Source organism: Pan paniscus, chromosome X, assembly GCF_029289425.2.
Source record: "Pan paniscus chromosome X, NHGRI_mPanPan1-v2.0_pri, whole genome shotgun sequence".
Lineage (NCBI taxonomy): Eukaryota > Metazoa > Chordata > Mammalia > Primates > Hominidae > Pan > Pan paniscus.
The window spans coordinates 3,840,292-3,858,431 of NC_073272.2; positions in this window are offsets into that span (position 1 = coordinate 3,840,292).

The following is an 18,140-nucleotide window of genomic DNA, read 5'->3' on the forward strand; positions in this document are numbered from 1 at the left end:
AAATAAAGAAAGTTCAAAATTAATTCCAGAAACAAGTGAAGGATGCTTACTGTTATTAAAAATTATTTTGGCCGGGCGCGGTGGCTCACGTCTGCAGTCCCAGCACTTTGGGAGGCCGAGGCGGGTGGATCACGAGGGCAGGAGATCGAGACCATCCTGGCTAACACGGTGAAACCCCATCTCTACAAAAAATACAAAAAATTAGCTGTAGTCCCAGCTACTCAGGAGGCTGAGGCAGGAGAATCGCTTGAACCGGGGAGGCAGATGTTGCAGTGAGCCAAGATCGCACCACAGCACTCCAGCCTGGGCGACAGAGCAAGACTTCATCTCAAAAAACAACAACAAAAAAATATTTTGAGAGTACTCTAATGTTTTTGGAAAAGACAACATCATTTTTTTATACATCAGAAATGAATGCAACTGATAGCAAAATTAGTATATAATTATAATATCGTTCTTTCATTTAAAAAACAAGTTAAAAATATTACTGAATGGGATTCCGTGTGTGTGTGGATCTCAACTCAATAGTTCCAAAGTGTACCTGGAGGGTAATAATATGGAAGAATATCTATACAAAGACCAAGTAAAGTAGAGTAATGGCAGGGACCTTGCCCACTAGACATTAAAAACTACCCTAAATGCTCTTGTAATTCAAAAGACGTTACCCAGATGCGCAGGCGGAACAATATGGCAGATTAGAGGGTTTAGACATTTAGACATATATCTAATCGTATATTGTAATTAAGTATGTATTGAAGATAACATTTTCAATCTTTGGGTAAAAGGTAGACTAATCAATAAATCGTTTGGGGAAAACTGTTTACTTACTTGGAATAGTAATAATAACATGACAAAGTCCAGCTAACATTAATAACATGCTTAATATGTTCCAACATTTGCTCTAAATTCTGTGACCCGTTATTTTCATCACAAACCTGTGAGTTAGGGAGTATAATTGTCCCTTTTCACAGATTAAAAAAAACAGGCTTCAAAAGGTTAAGTGATTTTCTTCAAGGTCACTTGGCAATTAAGTGATGGAGCTCAGACCTTAATACAAGTCTTTCTTATTATATAGCCTAACCACTAGTTACTAAGCTTGATGACAGTACCTCACTCCAAAGCTCTCAAATCAATTCCAGATAGATCAAATATTTAAATGTTAAAAATTAAATTACAGTTGAAGGAGTTATGTATGAATGCTTTTTATAATCTTGATGTAGGTCATGCCTTTCTCAACCTCACTAGCATACCAAGAACTTCTAAAAAATGATAAATATGATGACATAAAAATGTAAGCTTCTTTTTAGCTAAAAAATACCATAATGAGAGTTAAAAGGCAATCTGGGAAACATATGTGTAATACATTTGACAGACTAATTTTCTTAATATTCAAAGAGCTTGTATAAATTTAAACTAAAAAGATGAGTAACATTTTTTAAAACTGAGCAACAAACATGAAAAGCCAATTAAGAATTGAAAATGCCAAAATAAGAATTGAAAATTGTTAGTAAAAATGAAAAGATGTTCACCTTCACTATTTATCAAAAATGTAGATGAAAATGAAGTTTTTTTTACCCTTCATAGTGATAATTAAGAAAATATTAACAAAGCTGGAGGAGCCTGAGGTCTCCCGCTGTCAGGAAAGGTGTATGATGTGGGCATATCTGTGCACTGGTGGGAATGCAACTTGTCCCAGCCTTTCCAGAAGGGGAATTAGCATTGTGCTTCAAAACTGTTTAAATTAAATATTATTTGGCTTAACAGATCTTGCAGAAATATTTCTGAAGATGATAGCAAAAAATGCATAAAGAGTTTGCACCAGCGTGATCACTCCAGCATTGTTTTATCAGGGAAGCTCTGCTAACAAACCACCTAAATTCCAGTCAAGAAAAGCATAGCTTAGGAAAGAACTGTAAAGCCATGAACCATTCATCAGCTATGAAAATAGTGATGTAAGTGGAAATAAAAAGGCATTTACGAGACATTCATGAGTAAAAGTAGCAAAGTAGCAGATAACATATACATTATGGATTTATATGTGTAAAGGCGTGTGTGTGCACTTGTGTGCACATATATGAATGTATGACTAAAATAATCTTGACCTTCATGTTCTCTCATTAAAGTCTATTTCCAGTGTTTCTCATTCAAAGAAACAACAGTCGGCTGGGCACAGTGGCTCACACCTGTAATCCCAGCACTTTGGGAGGCCGAGGCAGGCGGATCACCTGAGGTTGGGAGTTCGAGACCAGCCTGACCAACATGGTGAAACCCTGTCTTTACTAAAAAATACAAAAATAAGCCGGGCGTAGTGGTGCATGCCCGTAATCCCAGCTACCCAGGAGACTGAGGCAGGAGAATCGCTAGAACCCGGGAGGCGGAGGTTGCGGTGAGCCGAGATGGCACCATTGCATTCCAGCCTGGGCAACAAGAGCGAAACTCCGTCTCAAAAAAAAAAAAAAAAAAAAAAAAAAAAAGAAACAAAGAAACAACAGTCTATCATTGCCAATATGCACAAAGCAACTTTATTTTTCATTTCCTACTTTTGAAAATGTGCCAGAGTGGAAAATATATTCATAATGCACAGAAGAGCTTATTACACAACTTCTTCCTCTTTTTGTTTATCTCTGTCTCCCTCTAGATCTTCAGTGCTTCTTCAATTCATGTAATCAAAAGTACGGCCTTAGAAATATCTGGTACATTGTGTATTATAGGTTTAGTCACCATAGGGAATGAAAGAGAGAGTAGATTCTCACTCCCAATGTCTTTCCCCAAATTTCCAGGGTCAAAGCTTATATTGAATTAACATGGCAGCTCCTCCATTACTCAAGTATGGGTAGCAAAGAAATGGAATAGAGTGACTGACAGCAGTTAATCGAAAAAAAAGTTCTGTGCAGATATAACTATGAAGATAACTACAAACAAAAATATATATTCTTAATCAAATCCTCCTGGTCATTTCTCAAGGAAAAATATATTAATTTGGGTGCATTGTAAGACTCCCTACTTTGCAACTTTCTTAATATAAGAGTAGATTGAATACCATCAGAAACAAAGCTTCTAGCACTTTCCTGTAAAACTTTCCCATATGTACTGTAAGGACTTAGGGCATGTTAAAGATTTGTGCTATGATATAGAATTGCTTGAATTATCTGTGTACATTTTTACATGCTTTTAGACCAGACCTGAATTTTTTAGACCTGGACACTATTGGTAACTTGAACTGGATATTTTTTTTTTTCCTTGTTGGGGATGAGGGTCTGGACTGTGCATAGCAAGACCATTGGCCAAATCCCTGACATGTACCCATTAGATGCAACTAGTATCTCTCCCTGTCTCCTCTCACCCCAGGTGGTGAGAGCCACAGATGTCTCCAAACATTTCCAAATGTGTGACGTGGGACAAAATTGCATCTCACTGAGAACCAGTGGAATTGACAGATTCTTTACACGGCACCAGATTGCAATAACAAAATGGATCATGTCAAAAGTAAGCACAATAATGTTGAAGCTCATACAATAAATACATATTTATTTATAAAATTCATGAAAGGTTGATCAGATAAAAAATCATGAGAAAAATGTCATTATTAGAAAAAAAACAAACACTGATAAAAATGTTATCCAGAACTGAAAAATGCAGCTATCAGGGGTAAGGAACTGACAGAATTCAATTAAATCTAATTAGAAATATTCTCCAGGGCAAATAGAAGACTACTTAAATTTATGTTTTAATCATTTTTGGTGTTTTTTTTTTTTCATTCTTCAAGGCAGAATATGCTTAAGCTCATACTGGGCTTATTTCTGTATAATTCTAGAATGATGAAATGAATCAGAGAATTGCATAAACTCCCTGGTGAATTCACCATCTGCCCATGCCCTCTGAATATTTCCTATGACTGAAGTCACTGAGCAAGTGAAGTTGAAGGCATAGCAGAACAGAAAGAAACAATGAGAATAGAAAATAAAGAGAACATGCAAATATCAAAACACTTGCTGATTTAGGAGCCCATACTGCAGTCTTGCTTTGGGGATATTTGTCAATGTGCCCAAAGCTTCCTCCAGCTTCAGAAGTACTTCTTGCTGTGATGAAAACCTTTGGTGATACACATTGCCATCAGATTCATCTTTAGCACAAAGAGCTAGCTGAATTAAACAACAGCAAAAGAAAAAGAAAGTTCTAAAGTAATGCTACCATTGTTGAACTGGCCAAGCCATACATAAAGAAAAACTTAGAGTACACAGACCTAAAGTTATATTATTGTTCAAATGCTGGCTTCGACAGTGATTTCCAAGTCACTTTCCTGTGACGGTTGCTTAACCTAATCAAATACCTTTAACAGGCCATCTGTCCATCTACCATCTGCAGAAATACATGGAAATTCTTAATTCCCCATCCTTTGTGAAAAATTTTCTTATAGCTAAGAAGCCTCATTAAAGATCTCTGTGCATTTCATAAAAGCAATATGTTTGATAACTTAAAATGCAATCCAATGTGTATTTTGATTGGTGTCAATATATTGGCTAGGATGCTGTGAGAATGTAATCACACATAAAAATTGGAACAAATAGGTGAGAGTAGGATCTTAAATCTATCCAAATTCGTAACTATCATATAACTTTTATTCATTAATGTTTTCTTCATTTCTGTCATGTTCATATGTAGAACACGATAGTATTCATGTATGCTTAAGATAGCCAATGCTCTTCTTAATAAGCTACAGCCAAAAACCTATTTACTTCTCAAAATTCCCAGCTTAATTCTGACTTGAACAAAAAAGATGGAAGCACATAAGTAAACTCCACTTCAACAGAGAGACACCTTTAGGCGAGGCATGAACAAAATTAGTTCTGACTATATTGATCCAAACAGAAAAAGGAAGAGTGGAATTGGTCACACACAAAATTCTTCATTGCTCCATAGACCACGGCTCATCAAACTAAGTTCTCTGGGCTAAATTCAGGCCACACTCTGTTTTGTAAGTAGAGTTTTACTCTAATGTAGTCATGCCAATTAATTTACATATTATCTACAGCTGTCTTTGTTCTGTACAGATAGAGTTGAGTAGTTTTGACAGAGACATTATGGTCTGCAAAGCCTAAAATATTTACTATCTGGCCCTTTGTAGAAGATAGTTGTCAATTCCTGGCATAGAATATCAAAGGGAAGGGTCTGTAGAAATAATCCAATCTTCTCATTTGAAGAAGGCAGCAGAAAGTGAGCCCTAATGGGACCACGTAGCTTGTCTAAAGTCACACATCTTATCAACAACAAAGTAGTTACTAGATGCCAGGTTTCCTGATGTCCTTTGGGAGAAATGGATATTGCCTCCCAGAATTATAGCTAAGGTTCACAGTTATTCAGAGTTCATATTTCAGCCTCTTCTATTATTATAATTCACAAAAGTTTTTGGTTTTTTAGATAGAAGAGTGAAAAGACAAGTCTGTGCACTAATGGTTCTTTGCTTTTTTCTGGAGATTAGATGAGACAATGTACATATATGTGTAGCCCAGCTCCCAACCCAAGTTAATTTCCTTTCTACCTTCATTTTTCCAGATGAGGAAACAGGTTTGACAGGTGGAGTGACTTGTACTGAGGACATATATGCAATAAGAGTTAAAGGTAGAATTCACCTTCCATGTTTAAGATTCCGAGTTCAGTCTTCATTCTATAATGCTAAATAAACAATTTGAATACAGATTATTAGGATTTAGGAATCAGTTGAATTAATGGTTTTTCTTTGTGCTGCTTATGAATGGTTTCTTAACTAGGAATGTCAAAAGTCCTCTCTCTTGCACTGTAATGTCCCGTGATGAGAACAGGAAGCAGAGAAGCACCCACATAACTGTAAGTTGTGGTGAGCATCTACATTCCTGTGCTTTGCACTTGTTGTAGTTTCTAAAAGTAAAGTATCCTGTCTGTAAGCAATAGCAAGAGTAAGTTAATGCATAATGAATGATCTAAATGAAACAAATCTCACGTGGAAATAGGGGGTAAAAAACCAACTTCCTTCACGCTGCTGGCTCTCGCTAAAGCCCCTCTCTTCTACTTCTACATACTCCCCTGTGTCATTGCATGCATTTTAGAATGATGGATCGCTTTGCACAAATGTGGACCAAGGCTTAAGTGTAGAAGGCAAGAAAACTAGCAAAGATAATACGACAAATAATTCAGTGGAGAGAAAATGAGGTACTGAATTAAATGAAAATAAAGCTAGAAAAGATGAACTTTTTTGAAGATATTAACCCAGTAAAAACATTAAATCCTTTCTAAGACAACATGGTGGTGAGGGAGTGATAAGCCAACAAAAATTAAAGATAAAACCCACACAAATTTTCATTATGACATTGATAGAAATGGTGGAGAGGTACAAAGAAAAGTTAACGATGGCTATCAGTTTCCTAGCGTTGCTGTAACAAATTACCACAAACTTAGCGGCTTAAAATAGCAACAACGTATTATCATACAATTCTGGGAGTCAGAAGTATTAATGGATCCCATTGGACAAAAATCAAAGTATTTTGATTTTTTCCTTTTGAAGACTGTAGGGGAAAATCTGGATAATTTGCTATATTCCTTTTTGCTATATTCCTTTTGAAGACTGTAGGGGAAATTCTGGATAATTTGCCTTTTCCAACTTCCAGAGGCCACCCACATTTCCTGGCTCATGGCCCCATTTTCCATCTTCAAGCCAGCAATGTCAGACCATGGCCTCTCACAGTGCCATCTCTTTAATTATCTTTTATTCTGCATGCTTATTTCACTTTTAAGAACCCTTCTGATTACTTTGGCCATACCCAGATAATTTTCCGATCTATTGATTAGCAACATTAATTCCGTCTGTAACCCTAATTCCTCTTTGCCATGTAATGTAACAGATTTATAGACTACAGGGATTAGGACATAGATATCTGCAGGCAGGGTCCACTTTTCTGCCTACCAGAGTGACTTCTCAAATTCTTACTTGGGCAATTGAGATATCATTGTAGTATAAAATATACATTTCATGCTGAATCAAATCTAGAGTTCTGATAATGTTCTATATGGCTCTCTATGTAGTTAAGGACTATGACCCTGAATATAGACTGAATTTGAGTAATGTTACTGCCACTTAATAGTTTGGTAAATACATATATATGTGTATACATATATATATGTATACATATATATGTGTGTGTGTGTGTGTGTGTGTGTGTGTGTATATATATATATATATCTCACAGCTTCGATTTCCTCATCTGTAAAATGTGAAAACCAGCTATCTCTAACAAATAAGAGTTATGGTGAAGATCAAATAAGATAATGATACAGTGCTTAGCCTAGTGTCCCACTCAAAGAATTTTAGATACTAATGAGCACTGAATAGTAATGCAGGTGAAGGAAAGTTGGGATTTAATTTTTAGTATATAGATTTCAGTTATGTGAAAGACATCCAATCCCATCTCCTGTATTATTTCATTCGCACACTGCTATGAATAAGTACCTGAGACAGGGTAATTTATAAAGAAAAGAGATGTAATTGACTCACAGTTCCGCATGGCTGGGGAGGCCTCAGGAAACTTATAATCGTGGTGGAAGGCAACTCTTCACAGGGAGGCAGGACAGAGAATGAGTACAAATAGGGGAAATGCCAGACACTGATAAAACCATCAGATCCTGTGAGACTCACTCACTATCATGAGAGCAGTATGAGGGAAACCTCCCCCATGATCCCATTACCTCCACCTGGTCCTGCCCTTGACACATGTGGATTATGGAGATTACAATTCAAGATGAGATTTTGGGTGGGGACACAGCCAAACCATATCATCTCCCTAGAACATACTTTTCCACTCACCTAGAGGGCCATATTATACTTTCTTTTCTCTTTTCCATTTTTTAAAAGCTCTTTGCCTATGCTCATCCTCTGCAAAAGACAGAAACAGCCAGAATTTTCCAAAGCTCTTACTTCTTCCTCTAGACACCCACCTGTGACTATGGCCATGTATTCTACCTTCTTTCTTGTTGCTATGTGTAATTGTCCATAATCCTGACTAACTACAGAGCTCACTGCCATTTACACACTAGATTCCGTGCCTTATTGCCTATTCAAGCAATAGCCCCTTTCTCGTCTGCATCACCAAATTCTTCCCTGCTATCATTTGAATGTGTTCCCAAAGTTCATACGTGGAAAACTTGGTTCCCAGTGCAATAGTGTTGGGCGGTGGGGTGTAATAAGAGGTGATTGAGTCAGGAGGGCTCTGCTTTTATGAATAAATTAATGTCATTATTACTGGAGTCAGTTAGTTATCATGAGAGTGGCTTAACCTCACCTTATCTTGCCTTTCTGCCTTTCACCAGGAGATGACACAGCATGAAGCTCCCTGCCTAGATGCCAGGGCCATGGTCTTGGTCTTCCTAGCTTGCAGAACTGTAACACAAATAAATTTTTATTATACATTTTCCAATCTATGGAAATTGATTATGGCAACATAAAACAGACCAAAAACAACACCTCTCTGCTAGATCATTGCCTTTAGTATACAAACATTTTAATAGTGCTCTCATTGTGTTCACAAAAAAGCTCCAACTGTACCTCATTTTAACCTGCAACAAATGCCCCATTTTCTTTTTCTCTTGACAGAAAAACTCCTTGAAACAGCTGTCTGTATTCCTTGCCAGAATTGTTTCTCTTCTTGTTTTCTGTTGAACTATCCAAATAAGCTTTTTACCACACCACTCCACTGAAACTGCTCTTATCCCAGGTTGCCAAATAATATTTCTATTGCTAGATGCAGTGATTATTTCTGTCTGCGTCTTATTTGAGCCATCAGCAGGATATGACACAGTTGATGACTCCTGATTTCTTAAAATACTCTTCTCACCTGGCTTCTAAGACATCACACTCATTTTGTTTTCCCTGCGTTTTTGACCAGTCTTGCAAGTCTCTTTTTCTAGTTCTTCTTCATACTCTGCCCCCTACACATTAGAATATTTCAGTTCCAGTACTTGAATTATTTTGCTTTCCTGTCTAGTTTTACTCACAAGCTGATTTTATTCAGTCACATGACTTTAGACATTTATCTGTTGATGACTTCCAGATTTATGTCTATAGTCTAAACTGAAATGCACATTCTTATATCCAACTGCCTAATCACCACCACCACTTAAAGGTTTAACAAGCACCTTAAAACATCCAAAAATGAGTTTTTGACAATCTCCTCTAATCTGAGGATTAATGTAATACAAGTATCAATCAAAATTTAGTCTGTTAGTCTTCCCTATCTACTCTTAGTCTTTTCTACAGTGGATGGTAATTCCAAATTTCCTGTTGTTTAGGCCGAAAACCTTGGACTATTTTTTTTTTTTTGAAATGGAGTCTCGCTCTGCTACCTAAGCTGGAGTGCGGTGGCGCGATCTCGGCTCATCACAACCTCCGCCTCCCAGGTTCAAGCAATTCTCCTGCCTCAGCCTCCCGAGTAGCTGGGACTACAGGTGTGCGCCACCATGCCCGGCTACATTTTTGTATTTTTAGTAGAGACGGGGTTTCACTATGTTGATCAGGCTGGTCTTGAACTCCTGACCTCATGATCCACCAACATCGGCCTCCCAAAGTGCTGGGATTACAGACTTGAGTCACCGCGCCCGGCCTGGACTAATTTTTAATTCCACTTTTCCTTTCAAAATGTGCATTTAATCCATCAACAATCCTGTGGATTCTAACTTCAAAATATACGCAAGTGCTGACAACTTCTCGCTATCCCTACTCATACTATCCTGGTTTCAGCCACCATAGTCTATGACCTGGAATATTGCCAGTAGCCTCCTAGGTTTTCCTGTGTCTACAATTGTGCTCTCAGTCTGTCCTTAGCATACAAGCTATAGTGATCCTGTTATATCCTGTTAATCATAAGTTAAATTACGTTATTTCCTCTCCTAAAAACCCCCTCCATGCCTTGCCTGTCTCATAATAATTAAAATCCAGAATGTCACATAGGTTCTATGTCAATAGTGCACCAGCAATTGCTTAACAGCCAGTTTTATATTAAAACAAAAATACTGCATATGGGTGTGAGTGCTGTGACACCCACCAGTATACATATGCACACATATTTATATTTAAGGTTTATTGTTTTAAAGAAGTACTAGCATACAATTTACAAATATTACTCAAATATACAACACTTTTTTGAAAATATCAAAGAACCTATTGATTCTTACAAAATGCTTTTATTGAATTTTGCCAAACTCTTGTTTCCATAACCAAACTATGGCTGCAGCTGATGAATGTGTTTAGTTTCTTTTCTTTTCTTTCTTTTTTTTTATTTTTTATTTTTGGAGATGGAATCTCCTCACTCTGTCACCCAGGCTGGAGTGCGGTGGTGGGATCTTGGCTCACTGCAACCTGTGCCTCCCGGGTTCAAGTGATTCTTCTGCCTCAGCCTCCCGATAAGCTGGGATTGGATTACAGGCATGCACCACCAAGCCCAGCTAACTTTTGTATTTTCAGTAGAGATGGGGTTTCACCATGTTGACCAGGCTGGTCTCGAACTCCTGGCCTCAAATGATCTGCCCGCTTTGGCCTCCCAAAGTGCTGGGATTACAGGCGTGAGCCACCACGCCCGGCCATGTGTTTAGTTTCCACATAAATGTTGGTTGATATTTGTATGTGTTTTAACGAGTAAGAGGAAAGTGAAACAACAAAGATATATGTTGGAACATCACTGGTTCATCAATGAGAGGAATAGCTTCTTCATTGAATCAGATAGTAGTTTTCAAATAGTGGAAGGATATTTTCTCAGTTTTTTACTATTCACAATGCAATGCCTACAGCCATGACACCCTTTTAGGTTTACTCTGCATTGTTAACATTTTCTCCAGCATATTTTTAAGTGTAGATGATCAGCAAAACAATAAACTAGCCCTTATTTGCAGCATTTTTAAGTTTCCCTAGTGTAAATATTCCCACCATGGTTGATTTCAATGTGATGTCACTAAATGCAGGAATATTACTAGATTTTTTTAATGCTGCACTGCCATCACACAGATAGATACAATAAATCTATACAAGCTGGAGTCATGGTTACCTGTTATAGGACACATGTTCAAGGTCATTCTTCTGTACAGGAGTTGAACTGCTCCCTGAGAAATGGTAGCTGGATAATAGTAAGAGATTACAGATATAATTGCAAGGTGTCAGAATCAACCTAAGAACTTCCTGTGACTTTGATTGAAAGGTTTGAGGCTTAGGGGTATTAGAATATCTATAACTACAACACAATTTTACATATCTGGAATTTGAACCTTTTATGTTTTCTCCAAGCCTTTGTTAAAGTCTGGTTAAATTGTTTCAACACAGCCTCATCTTACGCTGTAGAGAACTGAAGAAAAGGCCTTTTTCTATACTTGTGGAAAAACAGTAAAGGGAAGAATGGCAGCTGAGCAATGGAAGCAAGTTAGGAGCTGGCAGTAAGGAGATAACAAGCTGGAATCAGACAACTGGTTGAGATAAAAAATGAGAACAAGCTGGATGCGTGAAACATGGACAGATTCCTTGGGGATTTCCAGAGATACATGAGGAAAGGAACTTGGTAGAAGACAGAGCTAGTAAAATATTGATAAATATTAACTGTATCATCTTGTGATGATAATGGTGCAGAGAAATTGGTACCTTTGAATACTGCTGGTAAAAGTTCACAGGATTTTTTAAGAGAGGAAAATGATAATATTTATTAAAAGCTTAAGGAATTTATACCTCTGGACTCAGTAATTTCACTTATAAGAATGTATTTTAAGGAAATGTTCAGAGAGACACAGACTTACGTACAATATTGTTGATAATAGCATTATTTATGAGCAAAAAACCATGAAAACAGCCAGGTGCGGTGGTGGCTCACGACTATAATCCCAGCACTTTGGGATGCCGAGGGGGGCGGATCACTTGAGGTCAGGAGTTCGAGACCAGCCTGGCCAACATGGTGAAACCCTGTCTTTACTAAAAATACAAAAAATAGTCGGGCATGGTGGTGCACATTTGTAATCCCAGCTACTTGAGAGGCTGAGGTGGCAGAATCGCTTGAACCCAGGAGGTGGAGGTTGCAGTGAGCCGAGATGGTGCCACTGCACTTCAGCCTGGGTGACAGAGCCAGACTCCGTCTCAAAAAAAAACCCCACAAAACCATGAAAACAATTTAAATGCTATGCAGATGAGACTAGTAAAATAAGATATGGCATATCCATATAATGCAATACTACATCGGTATTATAAATCAGATTTTCAAAACCTGTTTCATGACATTCAGAATTTCTGAAAAATAATATAAAGTATCAAAAGTAGGATACAATCCACATGTACCATGACTCTAGTTTTGTTTAAAAAGAGTAATGATAGCAGAATAATAAAATAAAATGTCAGCACTGGCTATAATTTGGAGGTAGAATTTTGGATAATTTTTAGTTCTCTTTCTTTTTTCAACTACTCTAAAAAATATGTAATTATAAATATAATGTTTTTGCCATGATCATGTATTTAAAAGTTTGTATTTAATATAGTACATATACAGAGAATCGAACACATTAGGAGGATTTATCTTGCTGAATTTTCACAAATTGAATGAATCCCATGTAACTTGCACCATGATTAAGAATAAGATATCACCATCACTGGTCCTCTTCATGCACCCCAGAGGTTTTCACTCACTAACCCTCCCAATCCCTACACAAACGTGCACACACACACACACACACAGCCTTTTCCACCTAGGGTCACAATTATTCTGACTCTAACAGATTATATTAGCTTTACCTGTTTATACAGTTTACACAAATACAATTATATAGCATGTAGTCTTCTTTTTCCCAACAATTTAAGTTGCATTTCTCTATCTCTGTTTCAATACCTGCTATGATTTGAGTATGTCCCTTCCAAAATTTTGGTGTTGCCAGTGTGATGGTTTTAAGAGGTGGAGTCTTTAAGACATAATTAGGCCTTGAGGGCGCCTCTCTCATGAATGGGATTAGGTGCCCTTTTAAAGGGGCTTGACAGAGGAAGTTCTTCCTCTCTTGCCCTTCTGCCTTCCACTATTGAGGACACAGCAAGAAGGTCCCCATCAGATGTCGGTGCCTTCATCTTGAACTTCCCAGCCTCCAGACCTGTGAGAAATAGATTTCTGTTCTTTATAAATTACCCCGTCTCAGGTATTCTGTTATAGTAGCCCAGACAAAGACAATGAACTAAAAGGAAAACATGAGGCTGGAAATAACAATGAACACTTCTTGTCTCATGCAGTGTCCTCTGTGAATGAGTAGCTCACAACATAGCTACTCTTTCTGAAATGTCAGGATTGTTTAGTTTCTGGACAATTCTCCAAATCATCATAAACCGATCAATTAACATACTACTGCGGCACTACTCACAATAGCAAAGACTTGGAACCAACCCAAATGTCCATCAGTGATAGACTGGATTAAGAAAATGTGGCACATATACACCATGGAACACTATGCAGCCATAAAAAAGGACGAGTTCATGTCCTTTGTAGGGACATGGATGAAGCTGGCCACCATCATTCTCAGCAGACTATCGCAAGGACAAAAAAACAAACACCGCATGTTCTCACTCATAGGTGGGAATTGAACAACGAGAACACTTGGACACAGGAAGGGGAACATCACGCACCGGGGCCTGTTGTGGAGTCGGGGGAGAGGGGAGGGATAGCATTAGGAGATATACCTAATGTAAATGACGAGTTAATGGGTGCAGCACACCAACATGGCACGTGTATACATATGTAACTAACCTGCATGTTGTGCACATGTACCCTAGAACTTAAAGTATAATAAAAATAAATAAATTTAAAAAATAAAAAAGAAATAATAATTGTGATAGTAAAAATAATAAAACGTAAATTCTCAAGAGGAAAAGACAATCTGTGGGAATTTATTTTAAATGTATAGATTAGATTCTACATGAAGATAAATTAGTTGAGAATAAGGCAAATCAATAGATTTTATATAGTAGCTACTATTTGCATGTACCCGTTATATGCTAGGCATTTTACATATATTGTCTCATTGTTTAACCTTTACAATAAACTAAAGGATTAGAAGATAATATTCCTATACTACAAATAGAAAAGTAAGTCTCTGAGAGGTTTTCTGCTCAAGATTGCTAAAATGCAGAGAACAGTATTATAATCCAGGTTTCTCTGATTTTAGAGCCTGGACTGTTTCTGCTGTGATGCTTACTGGTAGTTATTTCAGGAAATTGTGTTTTTAGTTCCCTTCCTTTTGAGTTCACATAGTAGCATCTGATTTTGATTCAGAGTGTGATTAACGCAGGGAACTTTGAGCGGTAACAAAGTGCTGATTGTCAGGAAGGCCTGTTTATACCTTGCCTGTTTTACTTTAATCAGCAATACACTTATAAATTATGTATCAATTTATACTGATAATAAAATTTGCATTTTTTAAACATCCTGGATTCCATAGAAACTGAATGCATTGTTGCTTTTCAGTTAGATGTGGCCAAAAAAATGCTCAGAATTATTGAAATGACTATTTCATCAGAAACCACCTTTCAATGTTCAATGAATAACACACCATTTCAGCTTTGTCATGCTCCCGGCATGCTGTGCAGGTCTGCTTGTTTCCTGAGGGCGTGGGGTAGCCATGCAGTTTTGGATGTCAAGGTCTCAGTCATTCAGTCTGGCCTAGGCTCTGGGCAGCTGGGGTCGTGATGCTGCAGGCAACCATACGCACCTGGTGGCACGACGGTGGGACCTCAGAGATGAAGAGAGTCCGTTGCTACTGGTCCCCAGAGCAGGATGCACTGTATTAGTGGGTCCATTTCAAGATGGTGCTGAGTCACAGCAGTTTAGGTCGCTGGTGCGGAGGGTGCTCATGTTGAACTCCTACTCTGAGGCAATGCAGCTACACAAACTCCTAGCTACTCTCCAAACTGGATTCAGAGACTGTGAGGACTGGGGGACTCTCTTGTAGCAAGGATTGTTAATGTTTGTGGCATAAATGAGGACTACTGTGGCTCTCTAGCTTACCTTTTAACTGTAAGATTAATTTCCTCCTGACTCTGAGCTGATCCCCATGGGGGAGACGGTGTTGCAAAGGCAGGCTTCCTCATTCCCCTTGCTATGGTGCTGTCCTGGATTTCATTGCTCTGTGGGGTTTTCACCACTCCCCTGGTGCTCTCCAGAGTGCTTCCTCGGTCACTGTACTCAAAATATAGTTGTTCATTTGTTTTTTGTCCCTTTTTATGGAGAAGATGGGCACCAGGTAACTCTTGTTAGCCATCTTGGTGACGTCACTCTGTACCTTGGTCTTTTAAATGGCCATAGTTTGCCCATTTCTATTATGGAGGGATAGAAATAACCCCAACTGTGTAACATTATTTATTCACATAATTATTTTGCTTTTTTTCCCTAGATTAGCCAACTGTCTTTATGGCCACTGCTTGTTCTGCCAACCTGGGTCAGGCTGGCAGAACAAGCAGGAACATTTCTCAGCAGACTGCCTGCCTTCTGACTTCCTCATTCAACAGAAGCCAGGAGACTCGCTTGTCCTACAATTTCACTTTGCTTCCCTAATAACCATCTCATTGAATCCTTTAGACATCTAAGTCATAGGACCGCTAGTTATCTTTCCTTGTCACCAGCAGTCTTAAATCAACACTGTTAAAACCTACCTTTAGTGACAAATAGCAAATTCAATGTGCTTTCCAGAGGTGAGCTGATAAAACCACTCATGTAGGTATATAAATGACTGGCAGAGTTTAATTTATAAGCTTTCATAAGGGTTTACTCCCCCAAAATGTGTATGTGGTGTGTGTGTGTGTGTGTGCGTGCGCGCGTTTCAGTGTTATTTTGGAGAATCATTTCATAGATGACTAACCCTGTCTCTGTTAGGTAATCATCCATTTTTAATACATTTTTTATATCGTGGAAGACTCGCACCTCTTCACCAATAGATATTCATTGTGTGAAATTAAGCTTTTAACATTATTTTTCTCATGAGGCCAAATGAGTGTGGTTTTAGAGTTAGGTTTACTGCACCTCCCGGGACAGATCAGGCACCTATGCACGGACTCCCCAGCGGACTGCATTTTAGCTTCCTGGTTAATCAGAAATCTGCAGCTTGTTTTGTCCTGCCACCGCGCTTTCCCACCACGAGAACATGACTGATGCCTTGATCTCAACAGATGTAAGACTGTATAAGTGATGAGACACTTTCATATTCACTTAACATTGAAACTATAACATAGATAGCACCAACTTGATCTTAGTAGAGAAGGAAGGGAAGAGAGACAAGTTAAAACAAATCCTGTTTCTCAGAGAGAAAGAAGTAACAGAAAAAGAAACTTTAAGGCAGGTGCCATTAATTGCCTCTTTCCCGGAAGGAAGTGTTTAGAGAGCTTGAAGCTAACAGGAGAGAAGATAGCTAGATAATGGCTACACATCTGTGGCTTCTTATTTAGAAAAATAATTGTTACGATATGTTGTAATCATTTTCTCATCAGCAACATTTTCTCATTGGCTACTATTGCACCAGGTGACTATTCCTTCACGTTTTGACATCCTCTCTTTCCCTAGCAATAATGGAAAAGACAAGGGAAATGAATTCTGCTGAGTTCTTCTTCAGCCAATCACCTTCTGACTGTCCCGGCCTTTAACATCTTTCCAATAGCCCCAACTATTCCCATTCAGATTTCTGTGTGTCCTATAAGCTCTGAGGTAATCTGTCCTACCCCAATAGCCCAACCTAAACTAAGACAAGGAAGGCTTCATCCTACACCAGAGTTTTCATCGTCAGCACTATTGTTTTAAGCCTGATAATTCTTTGCACAGAGACTCTCCTGTGCACTGCAGGATATTCAGAAGCATCTCTGGCCTTCACCCACTGTCAGTAGCACTCACCTCCCACCAGTTACAGCAACAAAAATGTCTCCAGACACTGACGAATGTTCCCAGAAACGGGGAGGTGGAAATCACTCCCAGTTTGATAATGACACTGATGGGAAAACATAATTGTAGGAGAGCTTGGTGTGAGACAGTAGGTCTTTTGTCCTCCCCATACATGGCACCAGGACATGCTCTGTGTCCAGGTGTGAGTGTACACTATGGATACAGCATGCCCAGAGCACTCAGCAATGGCTGGAGCTCCTATGAGCTTCCGAGAAGAGGCTAAGCCAAGGCCTGAGCTTTCTTGAGTGGTTGGCCCCACAGAACACAGATAAAACATAAAGGAGCAGCTGCTGATAAACACAGACAGGTTGACTGACCTCCTCTGATCACTCCATGTCTCTCAATTAATATCTGCTCACTCATCAAAACTATGAAATAATTCCCCAATGTGGCATTCCAGCAAACAACAAAATTTCCACATTAATTTCATTTTGGTCGACAAATTGTGTTATACCCTTTTAGGCAAAATAAGCACATGCCTATGTATGGATGAAATGGAAAGCCTATTTTTTTAAAAATACGGCCAATTAAGAAATTGTCTATTGACTATCTCTCTGTAGAACACTACTGGAGTTTGGGGGGGCTTCTAACATCCTGCACAGGGAAAAGAGTCAATGTTTGGGGTAGCAGGTATCTCCCTGGGCCTCTTAGCACCACTCCTGCTCCTGGCTGCTGAGCTCACAAAAACACTGGCCTCCTTTATTCTCATGGATCCCAGACCCTGGCCCTAACATTCTTTCAAAGCATCCATCCATCATGCGGTACTTAAAATCATGAACTCTGTAGCTGCACTGTCTCGGTTTGAATCTTGGATCCACTATTTACTAGCTGCATGGCGTGGGCTAAGCTAGTTATCCTCTCTGTGCCTCAATTAGTAAATATTGAGTACTCATATGTTCCAGGAATTATTTCTTCATTGTTTCTAAAAACTAAATTAGCTAATACTTATTTAAAAATTTAATAGTGTTGAATATGTATTAAGTGCAAATGCATTAGCTATTATTATTATTATGCCCAACTCCTCTCCTTTTTTTACCCCAAATCCAATTCATCAGCAAATCCTGTATGCTCTTTTAAAATACTTTTCAAGCTGGCCCACTTCTCACCATCTCTAACATTACAACTCTCAACCAAATCATCATTATCCCTCATCTGGATTACTGGAATAGACTCCTACTTGGTATTTCT